We start from the raw sequence: 11010 nt of genomic DNA on the forward strand, positions 1-11010 counted from the left end.
TTATTTTTGAGAGTTAAAATCGACCGTAAAGTTGTGATTGGAGCCGCCCCGCTGAGCCAGCCAGCCCTGAGCGCGTGACGTCACAGCGGGAACCGGTTTTAAGGCCGAGGCCTTTTACAGCTATAGACCAAAGTCATATAAATAAACATTTATGGTGAAAGTAAGAAATAGCGTTACCGACTCGCTCAACTAAGACTGATTTGACTTCATTGATTGTGGGTTGACTCTCATTAAAACAGGATGGGTGCTATAACTTATGCAACATACACGTACATGCATGCATTTTCACTGATAAAACGTAAAAGGCTCATTTAAATAATCAGATGAACTGAGACAATCACATTCTGAAGCAAATTAAATAATCTTATACCGCTAACTTAAAGTGCTGATGACACGAACATGACTCTATGCAATTTCTTAAATAAACTATACAACATGGCAAACGTTAGATTTCTGTTATAATTACGTGAAAAGAAGCTGTTGTGACGCGAATATCCAACTTTTAATTGCACAGCGCAAGAAACCTGGGTCCGTGGCTCGTGGCCATGTTGTGACGTCAGCGGGAGAACACGCTGCGGTTCACTGGCTGTTCTACTCTGGTTCTACTCAATGGAAATGGCGCATGAAAACGCCGGTGAACTCTCTAGTGCTAGCTCTTCCTCTTCTGGGAGTCTAGAATTGTGTTGATCTCTTCTGAATAGAATCTATGATAGCCTACCCTCTTTACCCTTTGCCTCTCGTTGCTAGGCGGCAGTTACATGAAAGCCGCAAGCTTTCACAAGCAAATACATGACTGATATCACGCCGACTTTATGATTACATTTATGATTATCATGTAGAATCTATAGCTCTACGTATCTTTATCTTATGTCGTTTCACAACACATGTTCTGACAGGAGGACTGTCTTTGGATCCGGCATAGCTACTAGTAGACCCCCTCCGGAATACTGGCAGTGTTGCCAGATTGGGAGGTTTCCCGCCCAGTTGAGCGGTTTCAAGTGCATTTTGGTGGGTTTTGAACATATTTTGGGCTGGAAAACTTCAGCAGTATCTGGCAATAGTATCTGGCAACAGATACTGCTGAAGTTTTCCAGCCCAAAATATGTTCAAAACCCACCAAAATGCACTTGAAACCGCCCAACAGGGCAGGAAACCTCCCAATCTGGCAACACTGTGTAGGCACTGCTGATGGTAGTAACACACGTTTGTGCTGAACTGAACACCCAAGAGATTCCTTTAAGCTGGGGAGGGTGTCAAAACAATCCAAATCGAAGTGTTCAGAGCACAGGACGGATGTTGGTGAGGGCTCCCACTTGTCACGAGTGCGCCTGACTTGCTTCACCCACTTCGCATGCAGCTCAGGATCTCTGGGAAACTTGAATAAACTTACCCCATCCTTGTGGGTTTTGGAGCAAAAGCCGGCAACACAACGCGAAGGCATAATAACTATATATGTATAATAATAATAACAACAACAACAAACTGAACACCTGTCGCATCAACAACAAACTGGTAAGTTAGGAGGAAGGTTCTTTCGCTGACGTCATATAGCTCCTCTTCCTCTTTCGTCTCCTGGGTGCTGCAGCCCCGTCAAATTTGCCCAAATAGCCGCGTTTATCATAACTTGTAAAATAGGCGCCTTCGTGAATTAATATATGGATCATCGGGAATTACTTTTTATGTTATAAAACATCACCAAAGATGTCAAAAACGTGTCATCAGCACTTTAAACACACAATACAAGTTACATGGATTAATCTAAATGCAGGGAAACAGTGAGCGTTGTTTTTTTTATCCAAACGAGAGTCGGCGCTTACCCGTCTGTGTTCTCGCTTCTTGAATGCCGATCTTGTGGCCGATTGTTTTTAAACAATCTGACTTTCAGTTGTTTGTTCAGTTCTCCGTTCATTCGCTTCTTCCACGTAAGGCCGAGATGGCAGCAATATCCAGTTTAGAAATCAGGCAGCTGCTCCACTCATTCACTTTTCTTCATACGGTGTACTCCGCCATTACTGCTGGGCTCAGGCAGTTACTAAAACCCGGGACAGAGCAGGATGTCACCGGTTTTAGCAACAACTGCAGGGAGGTCACTGCCCGAGCGATATGTCCCGTCCTGTTCCGTCCCAGGTTTTAGTAATAACCCTCGGCTCACTCCGGGAGGACTGGTGCAACTAAACTCCTTTTTAAAATAAATAAATAAAAACTTTCCTTTTCTTGCAGTTCTCTTTAATTGTTGGTACTGCACCCTCTTTCAATCCAGGCTTATAGCCAACGCTCCTCAACAGATCAGAGGTTTTGTACGAGTCTTCAGTAAAATGTGCAGAGCAGAGGAGAGACCACTTCGTAGGCAGTGTTGGACACGTTACTTTCAAAAAGTAATTAGTTATAGTTACTTTTCCCAAAAAGTAACTGAGTTAGTAACGGAGTTACTTTGTCATGAAAGTAACTAATTACCAGGGAAAGTAATTATTCCGTTACATTTTGTTCCCCCTCAAAAAAATCAAATTAAATTAGTGTAATCATAATAAAAGTGAATGTTAAATGTGTTTAATGACTGAAATGGACACTTAACAGAACCAATTAGTAACGTTATCTACACTATATTAATATTTTTGTGGGACAATGTGAGATAAGACATCTATCAAATGTAATATATTTTTGTAGTTATTAAAATTATGTTACTAATTACTGGCCACTGACGAGGACAAACGCTTTGTTCCTCGACATAATGTGCATTGCACGCAGACACTCTTGCCTTTTATTTCAAGTAATGAAAAGTAATGGCTGTATTTCCAGTGTGAAAGCGCAGTGTTGGGCTGACCGCTCGCCATCGCTGTGCCTTCCGATTGAAAGACCACGCAGTAGGCGTGGCCTACCTACGTATGTTGTCCAAATCTACTCTGATTGGCTTACTGTGCCGTTGTCTCGCGTCTCCCCGCCCCACACTAAAGCAGAGTAAAGAAAGGCTGAACGAGCAGCGTGCCAGATGAGAACAGCTTTAATAAAGTAACCCATAGTATTTTATTGTAAGTAACGGGAACGGCGTTATAACGATGTAAAAAGTAATTAGTTAGATTACTCGTTACTAAAAAAAGTAACGCCGTTAGTAACGCCGTTATTCCCATCACTGTTCGTAGGCACCCAATGTGCCCGTGAACTTCTCGCAAAACGCATCCAAATCTTTGCAGTTTGAACATTCTTGGGCCATGAATGCAACGTAAATCCACCTTCTATCATGTTGCTGCACCCGCCAAAAACACATCTACGTGGCATGGCGATAAATTAAATTAGCTCAAAATGGAGGATCGGAGTTGCAGTCAGCTCTGTGTTTTAGTATAGCGGAAATGGCGATGAGACCGATAGACTTCCTGCTGTGATGTTACGGATGTCAAGGTCATTCACTCAGACCGCCACCTATATAAATCACTTTAATCATAAAAATTACTATATTAGATTTATTGTTAACGCTTAAAACTATTCCTGTGCCATTCTTGAGGTCTCAAGGCATTTGTAAATGAAAGTGAGGCCATGGCTCTGCGTATATGCTTTAAGGAACATCTGCAGTCTCACACACGGAAGAGTGAACGCTGCTCATCAACACACACTTAACATCTAACCTCATTATAATGAGTCCTGAAACAGCATTAAATCCATTACTGATGTGAAAAGATAAAAAACCCTGCTATGATGTAATCATTTTGTTGAAATAAAAAGTGAAGCATGAGGTAGGCGTGTCACGTTTAGTCACAGTGTATAATCACATGGTTATGGAACCTCATCCCTGACTTTTTCACAATAGTACTGATTAAAAACCAAGATACGTTCTTTACTCTTTTTTTTTCTACCCAGTCGAGTTCCTCACTCGCAGGGTTCTCCTCCTCCTTCCAGCTGCGATTCCTCAAAATGTTCATAATCCTCCATCTCTAGACTCTCCCTAAACAACAACAATGATGGGCTCTAATCTTATTTTCTTTAGTTTTTTGTACAAAGATTTCATAAATAAAACTTTGTTTTTTTTTTTTAATTCTCATCTGCAGCTGATGATTTTTATTAAACACTCGATTACCAGCGTGATGCTGTGAAACTGTAATCTGTTTTAACTCTCATCACACTGTGAAAGTGGAACATCGGGAGTGTATGAGGAATTTTCCGCGTGCTTTACCTCCTGTATACATTATCAGGACATTACCATGAGCTGCTCTCAGGAAACCACATTTAACTGCAAAGGAACCTCCGGAGAGAAGCTCAGGAGCAGGAGAGCATCGGATCGACGTGGAATAATACTGCAGCGGTGGATGATATGACTAAAGATACGATATTTTATTTTTTTCGCGGTCCAAATCCTGCGCTCTGATTGGCTGGCGAGCGGGTCCGTATCCTACAGTACGGACCCCGATTACGGACCTCTGGCGACTCGCTCGTTCACAACAACAACCATAGCATTTTTTTGTCAACATTTATCTTTTTTTTTTTAAATAAGATTTATTTATAAAGATTATCAAAAATCTTATAAATGTTTACCAGCATTTCTCAGGAGAATAGCATTAATTTTACAGCATGGATAGCGATAACGACAGTGTTCACAGCGAAAGTGAGTTTTACTACCCTGAGGAAGAAGAAATAAAATAAAACATTTCAGGAGAAAGCTAAAAACCTCTAACTGTTGCTAACGTCGAACAAAAACATGGCTGAATCCTGAATGACTCCTATTTGTATAAATAGGGGACTACATAGGCGGCAAAATGTAGTTTTTTCCCTGCCATGGAAGTGCACTTGTATACCGAGGAGGAAGCCAATTGCATTACAGCCGTGAATGAGGATTCAAAATGGCGGCTCGGCTCGGTTTCCCCTTTCGGGCGCGCTCGTTTTCTGTTAGAATTTGGTAAAGAAAAAAAAAATATATTATTTAGTAGCTTAAGGTCGGTCCGTATGGTGAAATACCGTGACCTCGGCCTGGAATACTGACCTCGGCCCAGAGGGCCTCGATCAGTACTTTCAAGACCTCGGTCACGGTATTTCATTACAGACCTCCCAGCTGGTAAATAACATATGTGATTCTTGAAGGCATTTCTCGGATACATGATGTGCATCATGACCTACTGAAAAACTGCCAGCAATACAGCAGAGTTAAAAAAAAAAAAAAAAAGTTAACTATTAATGTGATCATTAATACACAATAAAAGTATTATGTAAAAAAAAAGTTTTAAATGCCATAAAATAAGTTTAATATTTATAAAAAACCATAAGATTTGTCATTATTAATACAAATATATATATTTTTTATATATTATTTTCTTTTACAAACAAAACACTGAAGAAAAACACCTCATTAAATAACACACCCCACCCCGCATTAGATAAGATTAGTCTTTCCCTCCACCCAAGATTCCATCTTTGATGGTTCGGCATCTCAAAGCTTCCCGCCCATGTTCATGAAGCTCCGCCCCCAAGATCCATATACTGTAGGTTGTGTTCAGTCATGTGACTTTTGCTTGCAAGTTTATTTCCGGTGAATGAAGTGGTGGTCGGGCAAAACAATTTGACCTTCATTATTCAAAGAGCTAATGAAACCGTCTCCGAGTATTTTCACAGCTCAGAGGCCAATGCACGGTTGAGATCCCTTCAGAAAGTTGCTCTTTGCGATGGGATTAGATCCTTACACGCTAGTCAAGAAGGATTTTTCCTACGAGTTGGAAAATGATCCATCTGTTGAGTTCCCCGATGTCTCAGACTACCTGGTGCTGCAGACATCGTTCTACACGGACACGCAGATAAAATCCTGGAAGATCACGGAGGAGAACAACTGTTTATACGTGTGTCTGGGTTAAAGATCTGGGGATCAGGACACAAGATAAACCCTGAATCGCGTTTGCCCGGGTAAGGAGGAATTTCTGAACTTTTTGTACGTGTCTTTGTGATGATTGCTAGGATGCTACAAGTTTTAGTATCAGGTGTAAACAAACCACAGCAGCTCGATTCCCAATCCTCCTGCTCTGCTCTTCCAGCAAACAATAAGGGTTTTTTGTTGTTAAAACAGAGAAAATGCAGTGAGAATAAATAAATGCTCTATATCGTAAATATTGCTCGGACATACTGATACAGTGAAAACATATGAGTTAGTGTCCAATACCGTGGCGACGATCAAACAGGAAACAAAACACACCTGACTTGAGCATCTCCTGAACTACAAAACATCACAAAATGGTGAGAAAAATCGATGATTTGCGAATCCAAATGAAATAAATGAGAGGAATTTACAAACCTTTCCTGAAGTCATCACTGCAAACTCGAGTTCAAGAGAACCTTTTCTCATCGTCTTTCGGTAAAATCCTTTGCTCCTTCACCCTTTATCACTTCACGGGGAACCCAGAAGAAACTTATCAGTTTCATGGTTTGTTTGATTTGAGCAGCGCGAAACAACGCAAGCGTCGGGCATTTTAATGACGACCAAGGCGCCGCAGTGACAGTAACGCTTTGTGAACAGTGAGCTCAGCTGACCACCATTTCATGTCCTGCATATCTAATGAGGAACCGCGAGCTGGCCTCGTGGTTAGCGTGTCCACCTCTCAACCGGGAGATCGCGAGTTCTACTTGCAGTCGGGTCATACCAAAAACCATCATAAAAATGGTACCTACTAACGTCTGGCAAGGCACGCTGCAATACAGAGGAGAGTGGGGAGTCAAACTCTCGCGGTTACCAGAGGGCCCGCCCCCACCCCACTGTTACCCTAGCTATGTAATAGGCGAGAGGCCAAGGGCTACTGAAACGGAGATCGACGCCCCCCTATGGCACAGGAAAGACCTACAACTTTTCGACTTTCAATATTTAATGAGGTGGAAGTGATGTCAGACGCGACGTCAGATGTAACCCACCTTTCGGCCAGACAGTGTGTATTAAATGGCTGACAGGAGGCGAATCCAAACACAAATAATCCTTCTGGACCAGAGGGTCGTTTATCCAAATAGGTTTCCAACACATTTTTTCCTCAGTCCATGATTTAATCCATTGTTTATCATCATGTTCTACATATCCTCCAGGTTATTTGGAATTAATTAAAAAAAAAAAAAAACATCTCGTGCATCTTTAAGTAAAATTTTAACATGATACACTGCTTACGGTGTTCGTAATTTTTTAAAATTAATTTCATAAAAAGATATCACAGTAAAAAAGTATCGTGACAGAATTTATCATGATATCAATATTGTATGACGATATTGCGCAGCCCTATCTTATTACAGAAAAGAATTATTCATTGTGATATCATCAGATGGTCATCAGCCTGAAACACTGGAAAGGTTCCTTCTTGCCGTTGACTGAGACGGTGTCAGGGACGCAGACTGGTGTTCCAGCACGCCGCCGTAACGCCGGACTCAGACTCCTGCTCGCTTACTGCGAGGGTGCTGTGTTTTTTACCGTTTACAAAAAACAGTATAAATACATTTCTCTTATAGAACAGTTTCAAAAAATAAATAAAAGGACATTGCTGCAATTTTCTTCAAAACTCGTTCAAGTGTTTCGGGTCAGTGCAGGCTGCTGGAAAAGTAAACGATCACATCAGAAAGAAAGGAATGAAGGAACGAATGAGCCCTGATTCTATTGTGGTGGAAGATTATCATATAGATCCACACGTTCCTCTCTTATTTGCGATTTTATTGAGACTTCTGCATCGGCAAATCTGAGAAAACATGCACACGTCAGCACACAACGCCTGCGCAGGTGTCTCCCAGCAACACAGCGAGAAATCTCGCAGCACTCTTACTGTCAGAGAGAAAGAGGAGAGAGGAAACAAAATACTGCATACGACAGAGAAAAATTCACTTCCTGACACTGTACTCTAGATTCCACAAATATGTTTCACACTTGGCCTCGTTTACGATGCTTACGTAAGCCAAAATCAAACTAAAACTTACTCCGGATTTACAAAAAGTTCAGAAAAGCTGATTTTCTGATCACCTGGAAAGTGCAAAGTGCATTCCTATTTAGGTCACGCCCACAAAACTCCATAAAAGGTCAAGAGCACAGACAGATAGGAGCATGAAATGAACAATCAGGGTAAAGTCTGAAAAAATGAAGTGAAAGTTATTTTGACTCACTTCTACGACAATAAAAATATTGAATAATTATTAACAATTATTCGCCGAAGGTGAAGTGAACATCAGTGAATGATAATCGAGATGAAGTCGAGGGTCTTATTCACGGAGCCTGAGGCGGATAATTGTTTTAGTATCAATATACAGGTGATTATTTTAAAATGTATTTCACTTCAAAAGGGGTATATAAATGTAATAACTTTGCAGCGCAGACTTGTGTTGCATAAAATCCTTTGTTTTGAAATCGATAAAACAAATCCCAATCCCACCTTCCCTTTGAATAATTTTTGGCCAAACTTTGGAGCATCTTTGGTGCTTTTAGGGACATTTTCTTTCATCATTTGTAATTCTTCCTCACTTACGGTGACGAAGCGATTGGAGCCGTTTTGCCGAGTCGCTCGAGGTGATTATTGAGAAATAGTCCAAATCTCTCGACCAATCAGCACGCATGATTTTCTATAATCACCTCCATATTTATACTCAAACAATTATCCGCCTCAGGCTCAGAGAATATCTGTGAATAATATTAATTAGTAATAAGCACTAAATCTTCCATCAGTTGAGGCGTTTGTTTACACTTCCCAGCCCCGCACACGCAGATCGACCCATCCTCCGTTTATACAGTACCGTTTCCTTTGTCAGAATTAAATTAGTTTTATTTGCTTTAATATATGGGTTTATGTTAACTTGCTTTCTTTATTTTTCATATTCTTTAACGTAATATAAAAACAATTGGTTTTCACAAAATGTTCTCAATGAGACTCTGAAGGTGCTTTTGTACCGGAGGAACTTTAGCATAGCTCATAGAACTCTGAAAGAAAGTTCTCCTTTATTTCGTGCATCCACACTGCAAGAAAAAGTGAAAAATCAGTCAATCATTCGAAGAAGGCTGTTTCGAGGGCATTTTTGAGCTCCTACTTCCTGGTCGGTACTCTCCCATCACAACAGGAACCATGAATGATAAGTGTCTGCTGATTAGTCGAACACGTCAACCACCATTTTCCAAAACTTCAGCCGTATAAACAAAAACTCTTCAGGATAGCATTAAAAAAAAATGGAAAACACAATCAAACAGACCAGCAGCGAAGTCCAGGTGTTTATGCAACAGAGGAAAAACACGATTTTAACGCATCCAAACAAAATACACAAATCTTTGCTAGCATTTCCTGCTAACTTCACTCTCGCAAGCTAGCTTGCTCCTACTGTGTAATAGTATCATAGAAACACCTTCAAGTACCCTGATTTATCACAGCATCCTTCTCTTAAAGCTTCTTCCAAACTCTGCTGTACAAGTAAAGAATAAAACAGCCTGAAGCTTGCGGTTATCGGAAAATAATCAAATCAACGGTGAGATGGTGTGATGGAGCTTGAGCTTCTGAAGTGTTTTTTTTCCTCTTATACCACAGCAAATATAACATTTACAATTTTTATTATTAAATAAGGAACTTATTATTGGTTTTTTAATCCATTTAATATCATGGAACATCCAGGAGTCAAGTTTGGTCCTGTTTCCACCTACAATAAGTGATAAATCTGTTTTTTTTTCCTTTGCCTTTCCTGAAGTTAATAAGACAAAAAACAGTCAGCTTGTCATGTTACCAAGAATCCAGAAAAAAAAAACCTCCTCTATCCTGAAGACTTTCCTGTGGAGGAAAAACTACTGACCGTTACAAAGCTCTGACACTGGAGACTCCTTCTCTAAAACATTACACAAACCTCACCGTATCCATGACTATACACTATGTTCCTCTTTATTAAAAGCACAGCACGTTTTTAATCTAGATTAAGGGTTGTTTTACAATCAGGGTACAAAGTTTGTGTCACAGGGGACCAAAATTCAAATTGATTCAAACTGGTTCTTGTACCCGTTTTTAAGTGAAGGACGAGTTAAAGAACAGATTTCAGGTAATTTTTTGACGTGTGTGTATGGTAGTTTTGTGTAATCTGCTATAAGATAAAGAAGATGAAGTGTAGCTTTAAGCAGGGCTGGGAGAAACAAATGAAGTGATTCTCGGAGAGGACTTTTTTTTTTGACAATTCAGAATCCACGACTTCCACAGTGCTTTTAAATATAAGGCTGTAAGCTTTGTGTTAGTTGTCTCTAATATTTATGTCCCAATAATCTTGACCACATTTTAGGATGAAAATACTCATTTTAGATATGTTATTTTATATTGAAAAATGAGCTGTCTCGGAGAGGACATTTTTTTTGACACAATTACAGACTAATTTGATCAAAATGGTCTAAAAACTTACTGGCATTCAACATTAAAACTTAACTAATGTTTCCAATGATATGGAACCAAATATTTGTTTTATGGTATAAAGAATGATTTAAGCACATCCCTTTTGGAGCGACCTGTGGTCAAAAAAAGCACTTTTTCTAAATGACACGAGTAATTTTGCTAAATATGACATATATTGCCATACATTCACCAAAAATAATGTTATCACCAAATTTTTTGCATGATAAATAGAGTTATCACAGGGCTACAATAAAACAACCAAGTTTATTTAGTCAAGCCTTTTGATATTGAAGATAATGAGTGTTAAATGTGATTTTTAGCTTGCGATTGTAAAACAACCCTTATGCAGAGCGTAACCTAAAGCTAATAACAACTTAAACTGAGATTATGCTTCAAATGTCTGAACATCACGTCCTTGTGAATGAGCCGCTACTGTTAGTGTTATTTCCATAGAATCAGTGCATTAATAATAATAATAATAATAATAGCAACAACAACAACCTGTGATTTACTGGGACAGAAAATTAATCAACACTTTCCGACCAATCAGATTTGAAAATTCAACATTTCTGTGGTGTGTTGTTAATAATAATAATAATAATAATAATAATAATAAATTCAGCACCTTTCAGGAACGCAGGGCGCTTTACAGTGAAACAATAAAATAAAAACA

General features: G+C 39.6%; 1 protein-coding gene across 8 annotated transcripts in view; it reads right to left on the reverse strand.

The window, feature by feature from the left end:
* The window catches only part of LOC132897171 (ankyrin repeat and SAM domain-containing protein 1A-like), a 118004-nt gene that overhangs the window by 106181 nt on the left and 813 nt on the right, over positions 1-11010 (reverse strand). The gene's annotated exons all lie outside the window — the stretch shown is intronic.

The sequence above is a fragment of the Neoarius graeffei genome, chromosome 13 (genome assembly GCF_027579695.1).
Source record: "Neoarius graeffei isolate fNeoGra1 chromosome 13, fNeoGra1.pri, whole genome shotgun sequence".
NCBI classification, from domain to species: Eukaryota; Metazoa; Chordata; class Actinopteri; order Siluriformes; family Ariidae; genus Neoarius; species Neoarius graeffei.